This window comes from Schistocerca americana, chromosome 5 (assembly GCF_021461395.2).
Source record: "Schistocerca americana isolate TAMUIC-IGC-003095 chromosome 5, iqSchAmer2.1, whole genome shotgun sequence".
Lineage (NCBI taxonomy): Eukaryota > Metazoa > Arthropoda > Insecta > Orthoptera > Acrididae > Schistocerca > Schistocerca americana.
In genome coordinates this window covers 595,443,822-595,471,354 of record NC_060123.1, presented here as the reverse complement: position 1 = coordinate 595,471,354, position 27,533 = coordinate 595,443,822, and the positions used below count along the sequence as shown (strand labels likewise).

Genomic DNA, 27,533 nt, shown 5'->3' with positions numbered 1-27,533 from the left:
AGTCCGTCAGCTGCACATACGGTTCACGTCCACGCTGTCGCGGCATGCTACCAGTGTTAAAGACTGCGATGGAGCTCCGTATGCCACGGCAAACTGGCTGACACTGACGGCGGCGGTGCACAAATGCTGCGCAGCTAGCGCCATTCGACGGCCAACACCGCGGTTCCTGGTGTGTCCGCTGTGCCGTGCGTGTGATCATTGCTTGTACAGCCCTCTCGCAGTGTCCGGAGCAAGTATGGTGGGTCTGACACACCGGTGTCGATGTGTTCTTTTTTCCATTTCCAGGAGTGTATGAAAAACTTATGTTTTTGGAGGTGACCGGACACTTTTGATCGCATAGTGTATTATACGTAAATTGAAGACGAGGTTAAGAAAGGAAAGGGAAGGGATTACTTCAGACATTCCTGTAGGAGGTCTAACGTACTTGTGCATCAGCGCTGAAGAAGGTATGTCCATTGATCATCTAGGAGAATCAATTATACGAAGATGTGGTGTCTGTTCTTTCGGACTTTTCAAACTATCTACTAATTTAATCGAACTACGAACAAACTAGACTGACTAAAGGAGACAGTTTTAGCGATGCTGCTTCTGGATCATGGGGTTCTGGGCAGACATCAAGCATAAAGGGTCCAGGTGAATGTCCCCCACAGCATAATACTGCACACAGTGCCCTTCATTTGTAGTACAAGGCATATTTCGAGCACTCATTCTGCTGGATGACTGCGTATTCGCATACAACTATCAACCTGGTGTAACAAGAAATGCGATTCACATTTCCATTGATCCACAATCCAATCTCGATTATCCCGTGGCCACTGCAGCCATATTTGGTGACAACGTTGGATCAAACAGAGAACACATATGGGCTGTGTACTGAGCGGCACCCTGTCGTCAGAATTGCTACAAATCTCGATCTGTCCTGCTTTTCAGAGCTGGCAAGCCTCCGACCTCCACGTTCATGGACGAGGCGTGGACGCCCAACACCTTCTCGCCTACTCGTGGTTTCACAATACTTGAACCACTCTCCATTGGTGTTAACGACAGCAGGACGTAAACAGCAGGCCAGCATCAATATTTCTACCGTTTGTCAATGTCGAGTAAGATGTGTATATGCAGGCTGAAGCGACGAATGAAAATTTGTACCAAGGCCAGGGTTCAACGCAGCTTTCCTGCTCACTAAACAACTCGCCACCCTGGAGAGTGGTTTCGTGGAACTGCAGGGACTATCCTAGCACACCTTAGTCCAAACACCCATTCGCACCTAATCCCATTTGGTATTCCCCCTAAACTCGAATAAGCATTGCAGAGCCTCTTCAACTGTGTTGGAATAGCACCTCAGTATCGAACGAGAGGTGGGATCTTTCTGAAACCCACGCATAGGTGCTTTAATCAAATGATACTATATGGTTCCACAGATCTTTTCAAGTCTCAAACATCTATGATATATGTATGCAGACTGAAGCGACGAATGGAAATTTGTACCGAGGCTGGGAATCAAACCTGTGAGCTGAGGTAGGAATGGGAAGGAAATTTGTATTGCCCGTGCAGTTGTGCACAGCCACTGTGTCAGGGTGCCATAGTGGTTAGCACACCTGCCTAGCGAGCAGCAGACCCAGTTTCGAAAGTCGATCTTGGTACAATTTTTCATTCATCGCTTCAGTCTGGGTATATCTCTCATAGATGTTTGAGACTTGAAAAAAGTCTTTGGAAGCATATAGTTTCATTTGATTAGCGTCCGCCTTAGCCTACTCTGCACTGACTGACAAGTGCGACCGCGAAACTACTTCCCTAACATTGCTTCTTCCAGGAATGATCACGTTCACGTCGAATTTTAACAATGAAAAATAATTATGTTGTATGTTAAAGTCGAACACTGCTAAAATTGTTTAAATGGAGGGAAAACCGGACGCATGAATACCAGAACGAGCGTGAAATCTCTTGTATGTAATTTGGGTCCAAATAAAACTTAGAATAAAAAATTTGAAAAATAAACTGCTTCTGCAGATCGTGGAATATCACACCCACTTGGACTGAACCTGCACCAGAAAAGGTGCAGTCCGGAACCGCGCTGCTGCTACGGTCGCAGGTTCGAATCCTGCCTGGGGCATGGATGTGTGTGATGTCATTAGGTTTGTTAGGTCTAAGTAGTTCTAAATCTAGGGGACTGGTGACCTCAGATATTAAGTCCCATAGTGCTTAGACCCATTTGAACTATTTGTCGAACGTAAAGTTTTCTCGTGGTCTTAACCTTCGCCGGTGAATATGCACCTACTGCTTCCTGACTGGTAAAAGCCAGCTGGTTTAATGACGCATCCTATTTTACTGACACACTACACACACAGACACTATCTCAGACATCGACACGAAACTTACCACACAAGTAAAGCAGTAACATTCACAAACATTGCGAACATTCATTTATTTTGAGAAAAAGGCAAAGAAAACATTGAATGGAAAATTTCGTATAATTGCAGTAAATGCAAGAATGTGTAATACATTCGGATGCCACAGTAATGAAAGCAATGTCAAAAAGAAAGTCTTCGAACAAAGATTTTGTAGTGGCTGGACAAAAATACGGAAAGATCGCGAGAAATCCGTGCTTGACCATAAATGCAGATGCTAGTCAAGCTCACAGGTTGTATTTGACAAAGAACAGCACCTATGCAATGTTGTCAGTACGCTGCACGTGTCAGTAGTGAACAGAACAGTGTCCTGTACAGTTGTGAGTGCATTATGCTGCAGCTGCAGAGGACAGGCAAAATAATGTGAACACCTGTACTTACTTGGGAATGGTTTATTAATAAGGCGCTGCACCCCCATACGCTGTAATACAGCTGCGATTCTTCTTGGAATATTGGCATTTAATGATTGGAGAGTCTCCAGTGGAATGTTATGCCGCTCTTCGATCAGATCCTCTTCTAGCACCTATAGCGACGAGGCAGGCGGAAATCTGCTCCGGAGCCTGCACTCCAGTACCGCCCACAAGGATTTGATAATGTTCAAGTTCGGAGACTGTGCTGGCCAGGGAAGACGCTGCAGTTCAGTTGCATGCTCCTCATATCACAATTGTACTGTCCTCGCTGTGTGAATGGGTCCATTATCGTCATGAAATATGTCGTCCTTGTTTGGGGACAACATTTGAATCATGGAGCGCACCTCATCACCTAAAATGTTCACAAAATCGTTGGATGTAACATGGCTTTTGAGAGAAATGACGGGACCAGCAGAATACCATGATATGGCTGCCCACACCATCACGCTTCCATTTCCATACTTAACCGCTAGAATCAAGCAATCAGGATTGTAGGCTTCTTTTGGCATTCTCTAGACGTAAAACCCGGTCCGATGTTGAGATAACAAAAACATTGCTTTGTGACCGAGCGGTTCTAGGTGCTTCAGTCCGGAACCGCGCTGCTGCTGCGGTCGCAGGTTCGAATCCTGCCTCGGGCATGGATGTGTGTGATGTCCTTAGGTTAGTTAGGTTTAGGTAGTTCTAGGTCTAGGGGACTGATGACCTCAGATCTTAAGCCTCATAGTGCTCAGAGCCATTTGAACCATCTGAACCATTTGGAAAAATTGGCTCGTCGTACGTTATGACGTGTATCAACTGGTCAGCCGTCCATGATTTATTGTCCTGACACCATGTTTTACGCTTCTTTGTGCTGGTTGTCGTCACTAATGGTTTCGGTCTAGCAGCTCGTCCACGAATATTCGCTTTATGGAATTCTCGGTGGACGGTGTCGATAGATATGGGGTCTCGAAGATGGCTATTGAGCTCTGCAGTCACTTTAGCCACCACAGTTTTGTGTTGTATTGACACGATTCGTGTTAGCGGAAGACGATCTCTGTCATATAGTTTTGATTTGCGCCCACTATTACGCTTACACGATGATGTCTTTCCATGTTTTGTGCAGGCTGTCATGACTGTTCGAACAGTTGCCCTTGACACTTTCAATAAGTATGCTGTCTGGTTACTGATGCTCCACCTAATCGGGCCACCACAATCTGCCCTCTTTGAAACTCTGTTAGGTCTTTCATTGCACGTCGATCTCGGCCACTGAATGCAAATACGAAGTGTGCACTACTCGTAAACAACCTGCCCTGATGCCTAGTTCGTACTGAACATTCACTGTTCAGCGCAACACGCGCCTTACCTGCGTTGTTGACCGTCAAACACAACCATCCCATTACTACCACTGTTCACATTATTTTGTCTATCCCTGTAAGTGAAATCAGGCAACGGCCTTGCCACAGTGGATACACCGGTTCCCGTGAGATCACCGAAGTTAAGCGCTGTCGGGCGTGGCCGGCACTTGGATGGGTGACCATCCAGCCGACATGCGCTGTTGCCATTTTTTGGGGTGCACTCAGCCTCGTGATGTCAATTGAGGAGCTACTCGACCGAATAGTAGCGGCTCCGGTCAAAGAAAACCATCAGAACGACCGGGAGAGCGGTGTGCTGACCACACGCCCCTCCTATCCGCATCCTCAACTGAGGATGATACGGCGGTCGGATGGTCCCGATGGGCCACTTGTGGCCCGAAGACGGAGTGCTTGTAAGTGAAATCCGCCGGCCGGAGTGGCCGAGCGGTCCTAGGCGCTACAGTCTGGAACCGAGCGACCGCTACGGTCGCAGGTTCGAATCCTGCCTGGGGTATGGATGTGTGTGATGTCCTTAGGTTAGTTAGGTTTAAGTAGTTCTAAGTTCTAGGGGACTGATGACCTCAGAAGTTAAGTTCCATAGTGCTCAGAACCATTTTTTTAATCCAACGTGGAAAAATACACTCATGCTCATAAATTACATGGTGAAACAACGCTCTGGTGGGCGGTTTGCGGGTTTAAATCACCTTGGGGTATGACCATGTGGTGTATTTGACCTGCGGTCGTCGCACGGTGGCGCAGGCAGCAGTCCACATACATAGAGATGTGTTGGTGCATGTCAGAGTACGATGCAGCGAGTAAGTGTACAGACGTTTTCAGACGTGCTATTGGTGACTGTGTGTTGAAAATGGCTCAAAGAACACATATTGATGACGTTATGAGGGGTAGAATACTAGGGCGACTGGAGGCTGGTCAGACACAGCAGGTCGTAGCACGGGCCCTCCCAGTGCCACGATTATGGTAACGATTCCATCAGACAGGAAACGTGTCCAGGCGCTACAGTACGGGTCGTCCACAGTGTAAAATACCACAAGAAGACCGATATCTCACCATCAGTGCCCGCAGACGGCCACGGAGTACTGCAGGTATCCTTGCTCGGGACCTTACCGCAGCCACTGGAACAGTTGTCTCCAGACACACAGTCTACAGACGACTGAACAGACATGGTTTATTCGCCCAGCGACCTGCAAGGTGCATTCCACTGACCCCTGGTCACAGGAGAGCCCGTAAAGCCTGGTGTCAAGAAGACAGTACATGGTGATTGGAACAGTAGTCGCAGGTTATGTTCACGGACGAGTCCAGGTATAGTCTGAACAGTGATTCTCGCCGGGTTTTCATCTGGAGTGAACCAGGAACCAGATACCAACCCCTTAATGTCCTTGAAAGGGACCTGTATGGAGGTCGTGGTTTGATGGTGTGGGGTGAGATTATGATTGGTGCACGTACACCCCTGCATGTCTTTGACAGAGGAACTGTAACAGGTCAGGTGTATCGGGACGTCATTTTGCACCAGTATGTCCGCCTTTTCAGGAGTGCAATGGGTCCCACCTTCCTCCTGATGGATGATAACGCACGGCCCCACCGAGCTGCCATCGTGGAGGAATACCTTGAAACAGAAGATATCGGGCGAATGGAGTGTCCTGCCTGTTCTCCACGCCTAAATCCCATCGAGCACGTCTGGGATGCTCTCGGTCGACGTATCGCTGCACGTCTTCATACCCCTAGGACACTCCAGGAGCTCCGATAGGCACTGGTGCAAGAATGGGAGGCTATACCCCAGCAGCTGTTCGACCACCTGATCCAGAATATGCCAACCCGTTGTGCGGCCTGTGTACGTGTGCATGGTGATCATATCCCATTTTGATGTCGGGGTACATGCGCAGGAAACAGTGGCGTTTTGTAGCACATGTTTCGGGACTGTTTTCTCAACTTATCACCAATACCATGGACTTACAGATCTGTGTCGTGTGTATTCCCTATGTGCCTATGCTATTAGCGCCAGTTTTGGGTAAAGCCACGTAGTGTGGCACCACATTCTGCAATTATCCTTAATTCATGAGCATGAGTGTAGTTAGTACTCGTATCGCGAGTTCTTCCGTAACCAAAATAGCCGAGGTGTTTGGTGTTTCAACAGGTACCATATCGATGATTCATACTTCCTATAGGGAAATCATCTTATGCTATGTCACAATGCGGACGAAAGTGTGTATTGAGTGACAGAAACAGGCGGCCATTGAAGAGTATTGCGACGAAAAACAAGAGGACGACGGCTGCAAAAGTCACTGCAGAACTGACTATGTCGAACTCGCGAACACTGTCAGCAGCAAAACTACACGAATGGAGCTCCAGGAGCAGTGAATTGCAGGACGAGCGGGAACTGCAAAATGACTCATCAGTGATGCAAAAGCCTGCAGCAGTAAAATGCGGTGCCTGAGACATAAAACCTGGACTACGGTACTGTGGAAGAAAGTCATTTTGTCGGATGAATCTTGAAGCACAGTGTTTACAGGTTGTGGCCGGGTTTACGTCGCAGGAGTGAAACATGGCGGGTGTTCGATGATGATTTGGGTAGCCATATTGTGGCATTCGAATGGCCCCTATGGTTATTCTGCAAGGTCGTATTACTGCCAAGGATTACGTGGCCATTTTGGCTGAGCAGGTCCATCCTATGGTACAATGTTTGCTCCCCAGAAGTGATGTTGCATTCCAAGACGGCAGAGTCCCTATTCACACAGCTTGCATCGTCGAGGACTGGTTTTGTGAACACGACTAGCAGCATCTCCGCTGGCCACCACATGGCAATATTATTGGGCCTCTGTGGTCTACTCTGAAGAGGAAAACCTGTGATCGCTAACCGCCTCCATCATCGTTAACTGAATTTGCCACTATTTTGCAGGAAGAATGGTATAATATTCCTTTGATAATCATGGACGACCGGTATTTATCCAACCCGAGACGACTGGAAATTGTTTTGAACGCCAATTTTTTCCCTACACTTTATCAGGCGAGGTAATGTGCTACAACTTTGGGTCTTTCCATACTTTTGTTCACCACTGTACTTTACTGTGACCTAACATTTCGTGCTAAATCATATCCAGCATTCGTAAATCTTTAAAATTACCAGTGGTGATTTAAAAGATCTAAGAACAAGGTAACAACGATAAGAACCTGTATGTGTAAATTCAGCGAAAGATTTAATATACAGAGGGGTCCAAAAAAATGTATCCACTGTTTAAAAGGCCATAACTGGCAAACTAATTGACGGAGTTGTCTCATCTTTGTTAGTGTAATAGTTTGTAGTTCCGGCAATCGCCACACAAGCGTTGTATTCCGTTGATTTGTTTTGTCAGATGACAGTCGCCAGATAGTCAGTGTTTTGTTCTTAGATGCACCTAGTTATTCGAGTAAAAATGGTTGGCGCAAGGCTTACATTCGATGAAAGGAAGTCAGTTTTGAAGTGGTATTTTAAGTACGAAAACATTGAGGTTCAACGGCAATGGCGAAATGAGTATCAAACAGAGCCACCGACACGTTTAACGATTCGTCGCATTCGAGACAAATTTGAAGCCAAAGGCTGTGTTAAAGATGTACACAAACAAGGATCTGAACGACCTGTAACACTAACAAGTCCAGCTAACTCTCGTCCTGTGTTACAACAATTCGCTCGCTCACCACGAAAGTCTGTGAGACAGAGTGCCCGTGAAACTGGAGTGAGTCGCTCAAGTGTTCGGCGAATTTTGAAGACAGCAAAGTGGAAGTGCTACATCCCCATAGGGTTATTCAAATTTAAGAAAAATCAACGTTGCGCAATGGAAACGTCTTATTGAAGAAAAACTTCCAGGGATGGCTCACTCAAGCATGAAAGTACGAGTAAGACACCACATATGGATATAGTAATGAAGTGGTTCATCTGGAATACAAAAGAGAGTAATGGTCTCTGTTACAATTTGGTTTATTACCATAAAACATTGAACACATGAATTCCCCACTGAAATAAGTCTCTAAACTAAACATTTAATAAGTGCACAAAGGGCTGTAACTATGAAATCTACTCTTAGCACAGGTGGGTGGAGACATGAAAGCAATATTGTGAAACTTTATCATAGATCAGCCTGTTGTTTGTTGTGGTCTTCAGTCCACAGACTGGTTTGATGCAGCTCTCCATGCTACTCTATCCTGTGCATCCTTCTTCATCTCCCTGTACCTACTGCAACCTACATCCTTCTGAATCTGTTTAGTGGATTCATCTCTTGGTCTCCCTCTGCGATTTTTACCCTCCACGCTGCCCTCCAATACTAAAGTGGTGATCACTTGATGTCTCAGAATATGTCCTACCAACCGATCCCTTCTTCTCCCAAATTTTATTCAATACCTCCTCATTAGTTATGTGATCTACCCATCTAATCTTCAGCATTATTCTGTAGCACCTCATTTCGAAAGGTTCTATTCTCTTCTTGTCTAACTACTTATTGTCCACGTTTCACTTCCATACACGGCTACACCCCATACATCATGAGATCAACTCCATATATCAACAGATCAGCCCACGAATACAGAAATAATAATTGGCATAAAGAAAATGTTGGGGTCAACTGAAAAATGGGGTACAACCCATCGGCTTTGATCAATGACGTCATAGTTTACTCATAGGTATTAATGTCTTTATTTTCAAACCAAAGATACTAAATGGGTTATCTCCTGTGGCGAGGCGTCATCAGTGTAAATTGAAATAAATGAATGTGTTTTAAAAGACTGTGCATGGGGGCTTAATTATAAAAATGCAACAAAAATAATTTTAGTAGCTGTGTGTCCGGTTACGAAGTCTCGTAACCGGTTGGCCCTGAGTAGTATTAGTACGCAATCTGACTGCATAAAATAACAATAAGAATAAAAGGAAATTTCCGTTAACACAATTGATTATTAAGTCCCCGGCAACTATAAAAGCTACGAAACAACAAAGCACAAGTGTAATTGTTCTGTGTGTGGTAGTGTGGTTCAACGTACATGTATCTGGCACGGTTCTTCCTCAATACGACAAGAAATTTTAAACACCATTTACAATGAAGTAATTAAAAAAGCCAGAAATACTATAATTGCACATAGAAACCAGAATTACAGCCTAATACATGAACACGAGCCAGATGCTTTGTTGACTGAACCTGTGACCAAGAGGCATTGTTACTTAGGAAATTTGAAATAAAAAAATTTTATGTTACCTCCATACATATTGACGAAAAATACACTGTGATCACTGCAACATCTTCCATCTGTACATTACACCAACCGAACACCATCTACTCTCTCGCCCAACAGAACAATAACTGCACACGACATGCTCTCAACTAGTACTGCTCTTGACATCCTCTCAACAAGCACTGCCCACTGCAACCTCTGAACTACAACTGCCCTCGACATTCTCTGAACAACTACTGCCGCCAGTGGAGGCGGCGGAATAATACTCTTTGGCGCAATCTCTGGCGCTGTGACTCAGTGTAGCCACCTTTGAAGTGGACAAGACATTAGTACGGTTTTTGTCGCTTGTATAAGTTTGTTCATTCAAATTCACGTGGTACTCATTTTCATTCTTAGTCAGTTTGTAATATTTTAGAAGAAATGTTTTCATTCTGGACAATTTTTGCTTTTTGATTTTCGTTTGTAGGTATGAATTTATCTATTCCTATGAATTTGGAAGACTTGAAGCTGAGTTCGTCAACTACAGTACCGAATACAAATTTTGCAGTTATCGCTTTTTCGCTTTCGTTAGCGCAAGCTATATAGGCCAACTGAATTACAGGATACAAATCTTATGTAAATCGCTATTTTTCATCTTCGCTAGCACTGGTATCCTACTCTTCAGTTGACCTATACAGGTCGGCTCAAAAAGTACGAGATACAAATTTTACTGTCGTAGGTTTTTTCGCCGTCACCAGTACTACTATGATGATTTTCAGTCGATACTATTAGTATCGAAGTATCGCTTTTGTTCGCCTTTGTTCAACTGAGGTACAGGATGCCAATGCCAATGCTAGCACTAGTATCCTATTCCTCTGTTGCCCTATATAAATTGGCTGAAGTAAGGGATACAAATTTTACATATGTCGTTCATTTCGCCTTCGCTAGTACTGGTATCAACTGAAGGGTAGGATGCTAGTGCTAGCGAAGGCGAGAAAATCGACATACGTTAGATTTGTACCTTGTACTGCAGTTAACGTATACAGATCAGCTGAAGTTCGGAGTGCAACTAATATGTGTCAACACAGATATTCCACACGAACGTTACTTCTGTCCTTTTTTTCACTTATATCCCATTCTTCAAGTGAACTGTATAGGTCAGCTGAAGGATAGGATATTACTACTCAAAGAAGCGACATACTTAGCATTTGCGCGAAATATGAATGTACGTGATTTACAGGGTGTTACACTAAATGTGTTAGCCGCTTAAGTTACGGAGTAATAGGCAACGGAAATATTTATTGCGGTAGGTTACCATAAGAAACGTTACACTGTCTGCGGAGCTATGAACATAGTTTATTGTGTTATTATCCAAAGAGTTACAGCAAAAAGATACAGTTTTTTAAATGGAACAATAATTGTTTCTATCATGCACTGGAATCAGTAAGACTAGCTGTGTATACATCAATTTAAATCACATTCCTATCACTTTTGCCGGCCGGGGAGGCCTAGCGGTTCTAGGCGCTACAGTCTGGAACCATGCGACCGCTACGGTCGCAGGTTCGAACCCTGCCTCGGTCATGGATGTGTGTGATGTCCTTAGGTTAGTTAGGTTTAAGTAGTTCTAAGTTCTAGGGGACTGATGACCTTAGAAGTTAAGTCCCATAGTGCTCAGAGCCATTTGAACCATTTTGAACCTATCACTTTTAGTATGGGAACTACAACCCTACAAATTTTCAGGGGCAGACAGTACACGCTGTACATAATACATGGCTGTGCGGTGGATGATGAATATTCTGGCGGTGGGAAGTTGATTTAAATGAGATGTTCAAATGTGTGTCCATGTTCGTGAATGCACAGTGCACACTCCTTCTAAAGGATCTGTGGACGTGATGTAACACCGCCGGTGTCACGGAGCAACATGTGTCCTCGATACACCGTTTTAGATCATCTGGGGATGTAGGCTCAGTGACATAAACACGATCCTTTGGATAACCCCGGAAAAAGAAATCTAATGGTGTTAAATCGAACGACCTTGCGGACCATGAATGAGGACCATGGCGCACCAACCACTTTCCTGCAAACCTGTTGTTTAGTTCTTCCACAACAGCACGCGCAGAATGGGCTGAGTGACCATCGTACTGCATCTACATGTGGACTCTCGTGTGTAGACACACATGTTCAAGGAGACTACCCAAACTGTTGACTATAAACGCGCGGCATAACTCACCTGTCAGTGTACCTGGCAAGTAGTGTGGAGCGATGATTTCATCACCAAGGATTGCACACCATACATGAATAGACCACCTACGTTGACGGTCGACAGGTCGTACCCACCGAGGATTGTCTGCGGCCCGGTAGTGCACGTTATGGCGATTCACTGCACAATAATGTGTGAACGTGGACTCATCAGAGAACATAACACCTTGTAAAGACTCCAGCGTGAAATTACGCATGGCCCATTCACAGAATGTAACTCTCGCACTGAAATCATTCCCATGCAGCTTCTGTGTCAGTGACAGGTTAAACCTGTGGCCGTGTCCTATACGCCACACAGACGTGAGACTGACACCAGCGACTGCAACAACGGCTCGTAAGCTGACATGAGGATCGTGGTGTACTGCAGCTAAAACAAACACCTCCGTCTCCTCACTTCCTGCAGTTCTTCGTCTGTTACTGCGGCGCATTACCAAACTGCCTGTTTTCCGAAGCCGTCGTTCGGCACGTAAGAACTTTATGGCTGCTCGAGCCCTTCACCTAGGATATCTCACGGCGTACGCCATGGCTGCTTCAGTGGCATCGTGTCGGCACTCGCCGAGCATTAGCAACATGTCAACCTACTCGTTGCTCGTGTATGCCATCTTCATCTGATGTCAGTAACTGTGGTATATTGAGCCCAGTTTGTTTGTGTGGCTCGAACTGTCGGGTATACGGCCGTGTGCGGCGACAGTCGGCAGTCTAACAGCGCATCGAGGAAGCTTCTCGCTCCGTGACACCGATGACGTTACAACTCGTCCGCCCCACATTTAGAAGGCGCATTGCGTTGTGCCCAGCGTGTGTGGCATCTGCCCCTAAAACTTTGAAGGGTTGTAGCTCCCAAACTAAAAGTGATAGGAATGTAATTTAAACCGATGTATACACAGCTGGTGTTACTGATTCCAGTGCATGATAGAAACAACTATTATTCCATTTAAAAATTGTATCTTTTTGCTGTAACTCTTTGGATAATAACACAATAAACTATGTTCATAGCTCCGCATACAGTGAAACGTTTCTTATGTGACCTACCGCAATAAATATTTCCGTCGGCTATTACTTCGTAATTTACAGAGGCAAACACATTTAGTGTAACATCCTGTATGTCTACTATCTGTTTTCTCTGTCTTGCATAGCTTTGTTTTTTCAACATTCACCTTTGCTGTTGAATCTGTGCAATACATCATCTGTGACAACTACTGACGTCATCGGTCAAAGCCGACGGGTCGTAGCCCAGTCTTCAGTAATCCCAAATGTTGTGTACGACTTTGTACGCTACGGTAGAGACAAGTGGGCTACAGAGTGTTGCGGCAACTGTCGTCGTAACAAAACTGAACGGGAACGGAAATGGTTAGCGAGGAAGTTAACACAACAAACAGAAGATTTACTGAACTTGTATTTCTTGAAATGTAAAAAAACTCATTACAAATAGTTCATCAAGATACGGAGTAGAACTATCACAATGTCAACTAGGATGAGGCTCGCTGCACTAGGCTGTGCATAGCTTCAAGTGCGAACAGGCTGAGTCGCTGCTGCTGGCTATCCCATATCATGGCAGCAGAGGGCGCTCGTGGTACAGAGCCAGTGGAGGAGTGGCTCAGCAGATGGGCTCCATTGGGTCCACCGGATCCCATATGACCACTATCGACATTGGACGGAAACTTGCAATTCCGTTGCCAACTGACATGCGCCAGTAGGGTGGTATCGACACGTGATACCACAGAAAGATCCCAGAAAAATAAATACGGACAACATTAGAATCCCGCAAAGTGGATGATGTAAACAACTAGCTGGTTGTGAACGTTAAAACAGTGCAGTTAGACCCTGATGTTAACCAGCATTGTGTCGCCCTTGATTCGGTGATTGTAACGCCAGCTCATGATCACCACTCCTATATGGTGTGCATGTCGAAGAAAGACTGGAAATTCTGAGTCCAACTTGTCCTCTGCACTCAGCTCTAATCTGGAGACGTCCTTCCACGCGATGCCTCAGCAGCAAGCGTGTCTCCCAGCACCAAGTCTACTCTCTCTCCGTCACCAGGCAACAAGTGTCATCTGACCTAACTTGCCAAAACTTGGCTGCCTGGGTAGGAATCTTGTTAGCCAACGGCAGCAAACTTTGCGAGGTGTACAAATAATAACTTTATAAATAAAACTTCCTGGCAGATTAAAACTGTGTACCGGACCGAGATTCAAACTCGGTGCCTTTGCCTATGGCGGGCAAGTGCTCTATCAACTGAGATACCAAAGCACAACTAACGACCCCTCTTCACAGCTTTACTTCCGACAGTATCTCGTCTCCCACCTTCCAAACTTCACAGAAGCTCTCCTAGACAAAGGTCCCGAGTTCGAGTCTCGGTCCTGCACACAGTTTTAACCTGCCAGGAAGTTTAATATCAGCGCACACTCCGCTGCAGAGTGAAAAATACTTTCTGGAATTTCGTAAATAAGTTAGACAAACTCCTACACTCCTGGATTTTGACACGATTAACAAACAATAGTCTGGCGTAGGGAAGAGGACACAAAATCTCTCCCACTCTATGACAGATTTAAAACCCCGGACAACTGAAGAGCCTGTGCATAGACAGGTACAAGAAAGCAAACCTACAGAAATAATTATTGTGAGCCAATCACAGTGCCTGTTACTATGATTTTAAATGAACGTTCTTTCGCGGCATAACTGCAGAGAAATGGCTCGTCTCTGGAAGACAGATTTTAGCTCCAAGCACGTTTATGACCCGTTCCGGTCTTCTTAAGTGAACTTCTGTGTTGTACGAGCTAGCTAGAATGCTTTCAAGGTTACAGAAAAAAATGATAGGTCCCCTCTCGCCATAATAAACGGCAGGGAAGAGGAGAAAAATTAGCTGAGCAATTGAATATTGTCTTGAGCTATGATACAGGATCGAATAGATTAATCGTGGGGATGTGCATATTACATTATAAAATATGTTGCACGACAGTTTTGGGCCACCTAGCAATAGACCTGACTTTTTTGACCATCTCCACATTCAAACTGCTATTGGTGACCATGTGGCAGTCGTGGTAAAATGATTACAAAAGTAGAAAGGGTAACTAAAACAAGGTGACAGATTTATATGTTGACTAGCTACTGTCATATCTCAGTAAAGAACTTGGAAACACAAAAGGACTATGGATAAGGTTTACAAGAATAATTGGCCATGCACTAGAAAGATGTGCACCCAGTAGAACAGTTCATGATGGAAGGGATCCTACGTGGCATATGACCACTGAAAAGAAACATCAACTGAAAAGAAACATATAAAGAGACTGAGACTGTGCGCATAATAGACGTAAAACTGCGTGGAGCACTGGACAGCGCAATTCTAAATGGAACTGGTTTGGCTGTAAAAGAGGGCAATGACTACTGTAACAGAATATTATCGAAAGCTCTCTTAAAAACACCAAAAAATTCTGGTAATATGGATATACTGTTAAAGGCACAAAAGGTAGCGTCTAGACACTCGTGAATAAGACGGGATCTGAAACGCAAGACCGTAAAGCGAAAGCAGAAGTGCTTAACTCCATTTTCAAATCATTTACAAAAGATATCAAGGAGTATTGATCCAACTTAATCCTCACATCACTAGGTATTAGTGTCAGTACCGTTGAGGAACAGCTGAAATTTTTAAAACTGAACAAAGCTCCAGGGCCTGATGAAATCCCTACCAGATTCTACTAGAAAGAATCTGAGGCTGAATTAGCCCCTATTTTAACGATAATGTACACAGATCCATCGAACAAAACGCTGTGCATAGTAGTTAAATAAAAGCACATATCACACCCGACTTCTGTAGGGAGGGTAGCAAAAGTGATACAAAAAAATAGTATCCTTCACATCCATCTGTTGTATCATCTTAGAATACATTGTGTTCGAACGTAATGAGATATATCGAACAGAATGACCTCCTCCATGCTGTTTGTCCCAAGCTCCATAAGTAAGTAGAAAGGAAAGAAGCCCTAATAACAGATACTATGGGAAATATCCTCTGCCATGCACTTCACGCTAGCTTGCAGAGTATGGACGTACCTGTGTAATTTGCCATTCGAACGTCTCTGCGCATTGTTCGTCAGTATGGAGGAATATGCGGTTTGCACACTGATCTCCCTGCAACTGATATCAGATGTTCCAAATCATTGTTCCCTGTTGAGAACTCGTCAGGTATTAAATGCTGAGAAGTACTGCACCATACTAGCTTTGCAACGAAAGATAAATGAACATCTAAATAATAACGTAGTGAAACTTCGCTCATTATTCAAAAAATAAAAAAAAACCTTTATCGTTTCAGATTGACAACTGCTTGTATTATAAGACTTATCACAGTACGGTAAGATCTTGTTCATGTAGTAAAGGACCTACTACTGTTTCTGTTGGACTTTAATAATGCAGAGGCAGTGAGCCCACAATCTTCTCATTATGAAATCAAAATGGGAAAACCTAGAGATACTGGATAAAGAGCTACCAAAGATCCTAAAGAAAAAGATAACTATTCATGCTTACGATTAAAAATCTTTTCTAACTATAAAGATAATCGTTCAGACACTACTCACCACAACCACCTCTCATGTTCATAACATTATATTGCATGATTAAAATTATGTGCTCTTATCATGTAACTTTCGAAACACTCTAGCAGAAGTTCATGAGGGTGTACTCAGGCTATAGAATTTTTTCAAATACTGTACGAAAATGATAAAATATCTTAGATCACTTCGCATCAGACACGGAAAACTGGAGCAGATTATTTTGATAACTATCATGTTGGTGCCTTAAAAACGTTGAAAACTGTGGAGCGGGAATCATAAACAAAAATCTCTTTATTTAAAAACTAAATTTATGTCTGATATTCTGTTAAGAGCTTCAGTAAACTACCTATAATTAATGCATTTCATATATGATAAATCAGAAAATTCATCCAATTAATGTTTGATTAAAGAATAATTTTCTTTTCAGGCATGTCCCTCAATGGAAGAATGCCTCTCAAAAGTGGCATTCGACAGGACAGCAGCTGTTGCAACTGCCGTACAGTATGTGAACTTCATTGCAGTTCACAAGTTCTCTTCAAGTGGTACTATGTTGCTGAAGCCCCTTGATAACACAATTACCGCGTTCTTTACTGTCATTCAAATTCGCAGAGGGAGTCCATTTGTTACATACTTCAGTACAATCATATTAAGAGTTCTTGAACACGGCATAATGCATAAATGGAAGAATGAGCTGATACATGTTTCTAGAAGCATGTACCACAGTAAATCCGAGTTCACTGAACACGTGAAGTCAGTTCCAGTAAGTTTGGATTTTGAGCATATTCAGCCAGCTCTTGGCATACTGTTCGTTGGTCTCATGGTCGCACTGCTGTTTTTTATAGCAGAGTTACTAATAAGTAAAAATCAGAAAGCAATTTTTCTATTTCAACGTGCGAATTAGAATCTTCTTGCTGAAAATTCAAAGATGTTTCGCAGCAAAGAGTGCATGCAATCTAAAGCAATGCACATCTTTAAAATTTGATTGAAATAACCAAACTCAAATGTGCACATATTATTACATCATTCCTCTTATAAAAAAATTATGAATTTACAGCGTATACTCACATATATTAAATACACGTTTATAGGTTTATAAGCGAATTATTTCATATAAGCCTTATGAACTTCGAAATACGTTAAAAGATCACAATGACTCCCTGTAATATATATATATATATATATATATATATATATATATATATATATATATATATATATATATATATATTTAAAAACAAAGATGATGTGACTTACCACACGAAAGCGCTGGCAGGTCGATAGAAACACAAACAGACACATACATACACACAAAATTCAAGCTTTGGCAACAAACTGTTGCCTCATATATATACACTCCTGGAAATTGAAATAAGAACACCGTGAATTCATTGTCCCAGGAAGGGGAAACTTTATTGACACATTCCTGGGGTCAGATACATCACATGATCACACTGACAGAACCACAGGCACATAGACACAGGCAACAGAGCATGCACAATGTCGGCACTAGTACAGTGTATATCCACCTTTCGCAGCAATGCAGGCTGCTATTCTCCCATGGAGACGATCGTAGAGATGCTGGATGTAGTCCTGTGGAACGGCTTGCCATGCCATTTCCACCTGGCGCCTCAGTTGGACCAGCGTTCGTGCTGGACGTGCAGACCGCGTGAGACGACGCTTCATCCAGTCCCAAACATGCTCAATGGGGGACAGATCCGGAGATCTTGCTGGCCAGGGTAGTTGACTTACACCTTCTAGAGCACGTTGGGTGGCACGGGATACATGCGGACGTGCATTGTCCTGTTGGAACAGCAAGTTCCCTTGCCGGTCTAGGAATGGTAGAACGATGGGTTCGATGACGGTTTGGATGTACCGTGCACTATTCAGTGTCCCCTCGAAGATCACCAGTGGTGTACAGCCAGTGTAGGAGATCGCTCCCCACACCATGATGCCGGGTGTTGGCCCTGTGTGCCTCGGTCGTATGCAGTCCTGATTGTGGCGCTCACCTGCACGGCGCCAAACACGCATACGACCATCATTGGCACCAAGGCAGAAGCGACTCTCATCGCTGAAGACGACACGTCTCCATTCGTCCCTCCATTCACGCCTGTCGCGACATCACTGGAGGCGGGCTGCACGATGTTGGGGCGTGAGCGGAAGACGGCCTAACGGTGTGCGGGACCGTAGCCCAGCTTCATGGAGACGGTTGCGAATGGTCCTCGCCGATACCCCAGGAGCAACAGTGTCCCTAATTTGCTGGGAAGTGGCGGTGCGGTCCCCTTCGCAACTGCGTAGGATCCTACGGTCTTGGCGTGCATCCGTGCGTCGCTGCGGTCCGGTCCCAGGTCGACGGGCACGTGCACCTTCCGCCGACCACTGGCGACAACATCGATGTACTGTGGAGACCTCACGCCCCACGTGTTGAGCAATTCGGCGGTACATCCACCCGGCCTCCCGCATGCCCACTATACGCCCTCGCTCAAAGTCCGTCAACTGCACATACGGTTCACGTCCACGCTGTCGCGGCATGCTACCGGTGTTAAAGACTGCGATGGAGCTCCGTATGCCACGGCAAACTGGCTGACACTGACGGCGGCGGTGCACAAATGCTGCGCAGCTAGCGCCATTCGACGGCCAACACCGCGGTTCCTGGTGTGTCCGCTGTGCCGTGCGTGTGATCATTGCTTGTACAGCCCTCTCGCAGTGTCCGGAGCAAGTATGGTGGGTCTGACACACCGGTGTCAATGTGTTCTTTTTTCCATTTCCAGGAGTGTATGTATATATATGTATATATATACTTCACGTGTGTGTGTGTGTGTGTGTGTGTGTGTGTGTGTGTGTGTGTGTGTGTGTAGGGGAGAACGTGGTGGAACAAACAAAATGTAACGAAAATTTGACTAATAGATGGCACTCGTTTATAGTATGACAGTATACCGTATTTTTTTCAAGGAGATTTGTCCTGCGTGTCGTGTTAGCTGTACCATCACTGGTAAACGCCATGAGACTCTTTCGCACACCCACGTCATTCCAACTCTTCAAATGGATAGATGTGTGGGCAGGATCATTTTTATGCAAGATGCTGCTTCTCCGCACTTTACACAGCCAGTGAAGCGACTGCTGCAGAGGCATTTCGCAAATGATAGAATTATCAGCCGTCATATCCGCACAGTCTGGATGTCCAGATCACCTGCTCTTAATCCGTGTGACTGCTGCTGAAAGATGTGTTCAGCGCTTCAGTTACGAATTTAGCTGAACTGAAGGCACACATAGCGCAACTCTTTCTGAATGTGACCCCCGAGACACTCCGATCTGTTGTGGAATACACAGTTTCTCGATTTCACCTTGTGGCAGAATACAGCGGACAGCATACTTAACGTGTTTTGCGGCAGTCTCACGTCAGTTAAAAACCGGTGTCACTTTTTATGTTGCTTTTGGCCCCATTAAAATAAAAAAATGTCATTTCGCTTTTTACTAGCCTTTTGGCCTCAGGACAATTAAAAACGAAGTCATTGTCCTTATAAATGGGTTCTTGGGCTCAGGACAATTAAAAACAGATTTTTCCCTTCAGATGAGGTACGACATTGCCGTGGTGGATGTCTCAACTGTTGGTTGCCGAACTTCTGCAGTCATGCTAATGCTCATCGAACAGCACAGATGGTATAACATGCAGCTCAAACCATAGCCGTCGTCTTGCGATTCATCAGTCATTCGTAGCCGACCCCATTTACGTTAAGACGCTTACACCGCTATCTACTGATAAAATTCTCGTTAGTTTTTTCCCCTTGTCCCATGACGTTTCCCCCTGCATCGATAAGATGCTGTTCAAATTTGACGCCATTTTGAGCAGTGGCTCTCTTTCCACAGCGATTTGAAACTGGTACTGGAACTGTGTGTATTTATGAACATTTAAGGATAAAACTAGGATACAGACACAACTGACATTTTATAAAGTCGTGGCAATTGCTACTTTATTATGTTGTTGTTGTTGTTGTTGTTGTTGTTGTTGTCTTCAGTCCAGACACTAGTTTGATGCAGCTCTCCATGCCACTCTACCCTGTGCAAGCTTCTTCATCTCCCAGTATCTACTGCAACCTACATCCTTCTGAATCTGCTTAGTTTATTTATATCTTGGTCTCCCTCTACGATTTTTACCCTCCACGCTGCCCTCCAGTACTAAATTTCTGATCCCTTGATACCTCAGAACATGTCCTACCAACCGAGCTCTTCTTCTAGTCAAGTTGTGCCACAAATTTCTCTTCTCCCCAATTCTGTTTAGTACCTCCATATTAGTTATGTGATCTACCCATCTAATCTTCGGTACTCTTCTGTAGCATCGCATTTCAAAAGCTTGTATTCTCTTCTTGTCTAAACTATTTATCGTCCACGTTTTACTTCCACAAATGGCAACACTCCATACAAATACTTTCAGAAACGACTTCCCGACACTTAAATCTATACTCGATGTTAACAAATTTCGCTTCTTCAGAAACGCTTTCCTTGCTATTTTATATCCTCTCTATTTCGACCGTCATCAGTTATTTTGCTCCCCAAATAGCAAAACTCCTTTACTACTTTAAGTGTCTCATTTCCTAATCTAATTCCCTCAGCGTCACCCGACTTAATTCGACTACATTCCATTATCCTCGTTTTGCTTTTGTTGATGTTCATCTTATATCCTCCGTTCGATACACTGTTCATTCCGTTCAACTGCTCTTCCAGGTTCTTTGCTGTCTCTGGCAGTATTACAATGTCATCAGCAAACCTCAAAGTTTTTATTTCTTCTCCATGGATTTTAATTCCTATTCCGAATTTTTCTTTTGTTTCTATTACTGCTTGCTCAATATACAGATTGAATAACATCGGGGAGAGGCTACAACCCTGTCTTACTCCCTTCCCAACCACTGCTTCCCTTTCATGTCCCTCGACTCTTATAACTGCCATCTGGTTTCTGTAAAAATTGTAAATAGCCTTTCGCTCCCTGTAGTTCACCCTTGCCACCTTCAGAATTTGGAAGAGAGTATTCCAGTTAACATTGTCAAAAGCTTTCTATAAGTCTACAGATGCTAGAAACGTAGGTTTGCATTTCCTTAATCTATCTTCTAAGACAAGTCGTAGGGTCAGTATTGCCTCACGTGTCCTTCTTCTTGAAGTCTGAGTATATTTCGCCTGTCTCATACATCTTGTCCACCAGATGGTAGAGTTTTGTCAGGGCTGGCTCTCCCAAGGCTATGGAATGATGTCTACTCCAAAGGCCTTGTTTTGACTTAGGTCTTTCAGTGCTCTGCTCTTCCAGGTCCTTTACTGTCTCTGGCAGAATTACAATGTCACCGGCAAACCTCAAAATTTTTTATTTTATTATATGGGGGAGAAAGTCGTACGATGAGCAACGAAGATTTGGGGCAACTAGAAGCATAAGAAATGAAATGTGTAAGACCTGTGAAAGGCTACACTAGAAAAGACAAAATTAGAAACGAAGTAATAAAGGAAGAATTAGGAATCCAACCAATAATCCAAAAATCAATCCAGTACAAAGAAAAATGGAGACTGGTGTTAAACAGGGAGATGGATTGTCACCATTGTTGTTCAATATAGCACTGGACGAAGTGATCAGGCAGTGGAGAGCAATAAACGAGGAAATGGGAATACCAAAGACACATGTGGGGGACAAAAAGGACAACAGGGCTCAAGTGGACTGCCTAGCCTTTGCAGACGACATAGCAATAGTAAGTGAGACGTAAGAAGACGCAAAGACACAACTCGACAACTTAAGTAAGGTAGCCAGAAAGGTGAGACTGAGGATAGCCTGTAACGAGACAAAGACATTAAATACCACTGCAGACTGGGAAACACCGGAAGGCACTGTGGAAATGGTGGAGAAATTTAAATACCTGGGAGAATCTATAACAGGAAGGATCAGGAGCAAGGAGGGCATAACAGAGAGGATAAAGAAGATGAGGTCAGCCTTCTGCATGACGAGAGAGATATACAATAAAAAGAATATATCCACAGAGGCAAAGATAAGCCACTACAAGGCAACGGTGAGGAATGCAGTATTATATATTGCTGAGACGATGACACTAGGAAGAAATGGGGCAGAACAACTAGAGAAAGAAGAGAGAAAAACACTGAGAAAAATACTGGGTCCCAAAAGAGGTGGAGAGAGGTGGACGCGAAGACCTAGGGAAGAAATGTACCGGAACATGAGATCAATATCCGGTGAAATCGGACTCAAAAGGGCAAGGATAACTGGACATGTAATTAGGATGAGTATAGACAGAATGACGAAGAGAGTGTGGGAAACCACAGGGAGGACAAGGGGAAAGACAGGAACCAAGTGGGTTGTTGAACTTCGGAAGGACTGGTTGGAATTGGGGATCAAGGTCGAAGGAAAGGAAAACTGCAGGAACAAATATACACCGCCCAATAAGCCGGAAATCAATGACAAAGAAGAATACAGAAAAAGATTAGAGTGTCACCATTGGAGCCGACAGGAGAAACGGACACTGAAGATCTCGGAAGAAGAGCGGGAGAGAAGAAGAGAAAGAATGAAGAGGTTCTGGGAGAAGAAGAGGAGAATGCAGTCCACGAAGGGGCTACCCGTGGTCCAACAGAGGCCGTAACGCAAGAAGAAGAAGAAGAAGAAGAAGAAAAATGGAGAGAATATGTACTTCATATGCCATCATAAAGACTTCATAAACTAGCAATGGATTATAAACCATGGGGCAAGAGAAGTGTGGGAAGACCGAGGATGAGATGGTGAGAATGGAACAGGCTCTAAGTTTAATCCTGGAGTGGCAGAAGAATATAGGGGGTGGACGAAAATATGTAAACACGACAAATACAACACACTACCATGTCTAATACGGTGTAGGAAAACCATTAGCATTCAAAGAGCTTCCAGTCCTCTCGAATGGATAAGAGCAAATTCTGTGTGGTTCTCAAGGCACTCTTATACCATTATTTATGCAAAATCGTGGCAAATTCTGGTAACTGATGGAGCTGGATAGTGATCACACACCCTTCGCTCCAAAATGTATTGAGATCTACTGACTGCAGTGGATTGGGAGATGCGAAAATTTTATCCTTGTGCTCACAAAACCAATACTTGACGAGTTGTGTGGACAGGGCCCCTGTCGTCTTGGTATACAGTATCACTATTTGGGAACAAACATTGTACCACTGGATGAACCTGGAGAGACAAATGCTCACATAATACTTGTCAGTGATGCGACCTTGCAGATGCGGCCCACGAAATACCACGATGTGGCAGCCCATATCATCACTGAACCTCCGCCATGTTTCACTCTTGGGACGTAATCGCGGACAGAAGTGGTAAACTGTGCGCTTCAAGGCTCATCCGACCAAAAAATTTTCTTCCATTTCTCCAGAATAGAGGTTTTATGACTTCGGTACCACGTTTCCTCTTACAGACACTACTCTTCAATGACTGTCACGATCACTCAACACACGCTTTTCGTTCACGTTATGGCTAGACGGCTGATGTTTTTCCGCTTTCCCTACATGCAATACAATACTTCGATACGGTGCCACTTGCTAACGCAAGCGCCCATCATGCGAGCGACAGCAGTTTTCCCACACTGTAATTCACTTAGCTCTGACATAACGCAGTCACAACTACACAAGAGACTGTTCTCACGACGGCTGACGCAACGTGTGGAGGACGTCGCACAGGTGCCGTTCGTCCTCAAACACAAAAGCACAACCTGCAGGCTTGACTGGCATCTGCATTTAGGTTCAAGCATGCGTTTGCCGCGGTGTTTCCACATTTTTGGCCGACTCCTGCACTGTAAATGATTCTTTATCAAATATTTTGCCACAAAATAGAAATGGTATTGATTTACAAAAGAGCTCTACAAAAAAATGTGGCTCAAAATTTACAAAAATGAGACTCTGTAACACAGTCATCGTAGCAGTATCTTTAGGAGCCTGAAGAAGGAACTTACATATAAGATCGAGAAACTGAAAAGTACACTGCTGGCCATTAAAATTGCTACACCACGAAGATGGCGTGCAACACACGCGAAATTTAACAGACAGGAAGAAGATGCTGTGATATGCAAATGATTAGCTTTTCAGTCATTCACACAAGGTTGGCGACGGTGGCGACACCTACAACGTGCTGACATGAGGAAAGTTTCCAACCGATTTCTCATACACAAACAACAGTTGACCGGCGTTGCCTGGTGATACGTTGTTGTGATGCCTCGTGTAAGGAAGAGAAATGCGTGCCATCACGTTTCCGACTATGATAAAGGTCTGATTGTAGCCCATCGCGATTGCGGTGTATCGTATCGCGACATTGGTGTTCGCGTTGGTCGAGATCCAATGACTGTTAGCAGAATACGGAATCGGTGGGTTCAGGAGGGTAATACAGAAAGCCGTGCTGGATCCCAACGGCCTCGTATCACTGGCAGTCGAGATGAGAGGCATCTTATCCGCATGGCTGTAACGGATCGTGCAGCCACGTCTCGATCCCTGAGGCAGCAGATGGGGACGTTTGCAAGACAACAACCATCTGCACGAACAGTTCGACGACGTTTGCTGCATCATGGATTATCACCTCGGAGACCATGGCTGCGGTTACCCTTGACGCTGCATCACAGACAGGAACGCCTGCGATAGTGTACTCGACGACGAACCTGGGTGCACGAATGCAAAACGTCATTTTTTCGGATGAATCCAGGTTGTGTTTACAGCATCACGATGGTCGCATCCGTGTCTGGCGACATCGCGGTAAACACACATTCGAAGCGTGTATTCGCCATCGCCATACTGGCGTATCACCCGGCGTGATGGTAAGGGGTGCCATTGGTTACACGTCTCGGACATCTCTTGTTCGCATTGACGGCACTTTGAACAGTGGACGTTACATTTCAGATCTGTTACGACCCGTCGCTGTACCCTTCATTCGATCCCTGCGAAACCCTACATTTCAGCAGGATAATGCACGACCGCATGTTGCAGGTCCTGTACGGGCGTTTCTGGATACAGAAAATGTTCGACTGCTGCCCAGGCCAGCACATTCTCCAGATCTCTCACCAACTGAAAACGTCTGGTCAATGGTGGCCGAGCAACTGACTCGTCACAATACGCCAGTCACTACTCTTGATGAACTGTGGTATCGTGTTGAAGCTGCATGGGCAGCTGCACCTGTACTCGCCATCCAAGCTGTGTTGGACTCAAGGCCCAGGCGTATCAAGACCGTTATTACGGCCTGAGGCGGTTGTTCTGGGTACTGATTTCTCAGGATCTATGCACCCAAATTGCGTGAAAATGTAATCACATGTCAGTTCTAGTATACTATATTTGTCCAATGAATACCCGTTTATCATCTGCATTTCTTCTTGGTGTATCAATTTTAATGGCCAGTAATGTATATCACTTATGCGGATATGAAGAACGCAGGCTAAAATTCTATGGGCATATCAAAAGACTAGAACTAACGAAGTTCTGGGGATCACCGATTGTGGCAGTAAAGCTAAAATTGAAATAATAAAATGAATCAGTGCAATAAAAGAAGACCTGAAGGTAGCAGTATTAACGCAACTTGATATCTCAGAGAGAGCAAAATGTAGGCAGAAAATTCACAATTGAACAGTTATCCTGCCCGAAGAGCCCAAGAACAATGGAAAAAAATTCCCTTGACGACAGGTGGATGGTCGACTCTGATAGAGTGAAGGTACTTGTATCACGCAATCGTTTAAAAACTACACACATAAACAAAAGTTTTCCATCGCCCCTATATGCCGTATAGCTGTGTTAATGTGGCTGTTCCTGTAGCGATCGAAAGCACTGCAGATTTCACTTGAAAGTAAAACACTGCTAGGAACGCATCAGAGACGTCTGTGGAAAATTAGAGCGAACAACCATCATGCCACTAAGTGCAGTCGGGACCAATGATTGGGTCCGTGTCATCACGTTAAGTGGAGAAGGATTGTCATCCAAGGAAGCTGCACCGGAGTTAATGTCGTGTGGGCAAGGAAGCGGTTCCAATTGAAGGCAGTATGAAATCTGACAACGCACAGGTCGTTCACGTTCAACAGGTGCAGAGGATTATACATTTCTGCAACTGTGGGCTAAGCGCTCCAGACCTGAATTCGGCCTTCTATGACGCTACAGGCCCTAATGCATCGCATCAAACTGTTAGGAGTCGATTGCATGATGCGAAGCTCCATTCCCGAAGACCACTATGAGCACCATGACGTGCACCACAACACCATGTACTCCATTACAGACGGGCAAGAAGTCACGCAGAATGGACGCTCCAGGACTGGCGACGGATGTTTTGTGTAGACAAAATTCGAATATGTGTGTAACTTGACGATTGCTGCAGACAACGTGTTTGGGGACAACCAGTTAATATCGAACGCTTCCAACATGCCTCGAACTCATGTCCCAAATTGGCAACAGCGTGGTGGTTGAGTGGTGTTCTGGGGGAAGGGGTGGGGGGGGGGGGGGGTGGAGAGGTTCAAGCTTTTCGTGATTTTCGAGGGCAGTCTCAGTGCCTTACGGTACAGGCACTAGATACTGCAGCCAACAGTGGGACCGTATCGCCAACAGTTTGGTAACAATTTCATCTTGATGGACGATAACTACTGGGCTCATCCCGCTGTTCTAGTGAACAAGTTCCTTCAGCAAGCTAAAATCACCTGAATGGTGTGGCCTGCCTGTTCCCCAGACATAAACCCAATCAAACATGAGCGGAGTGAACCGAATCAGACATGACCGTTTTTGGATGTAGGCAACGATCACGTACTCTGTCCGACTTTCGCAGAAATGCTATTGGAAAGTAGGACATCGAATGCTCTGAAGAACCCTCCATGGGAACAGAAGATTTTTGCGAACTTCCAGCATGCTGGAGTAGCTTGGGTCACCAACTCTTGTTAATCAGTAGAACGAAAAACCACTTCAAGTTGCAAAGTTTTACTTGTTATTCATTCGATGATTAGTTTCGGGGCGAGACTCATTTCCAAATCATAATAAGAAAGTCGAAAATGGCATTTCCAAAGATGTCGGAAATGTGCACTGAACATTTATAGTGCATATAGATAACTGCAGTAAACATTTACAGTGCATACAGTTAACTGTATGCACTGTAAATGCTCATTGCACATTTTGACGTCTTAGGAAATGCTATTTTGAAATTTGTTATGATGAGCTGAAAATGGATCTCTGCCCGAAACTAGTCATCGAACGAATAAAAAGTAGAAATTTTGGTCTGGTTTTTCGTTCTACAGGAGATTTTGTCGTTAAGCAAATGTTTGTTCTTTTTTTTTTAATTTGGCGAGCTGGACACATTTCAAATGAATATATACAAATGAAAATAGCGATTTTTTTCTGTGACATGAATTTCGAAATAAAGAGGCGGCGCAAACTTTT

At 44.4% G+C, this 27,533-nt stretch overlaps 1 pseudogene; it reads left to right on the top strand.

The window, feature by feature from the left end:
• The first annotated feature begins 4,235 nt into the window (after nucleotides 1–4,235).
• Nucleotides 4,236–4,352, top strand: LOC124616820 (annotated as a pseudogene).
• Nucleotides 4,353–27,533: the final 23,181 nt, after the last annotated feature.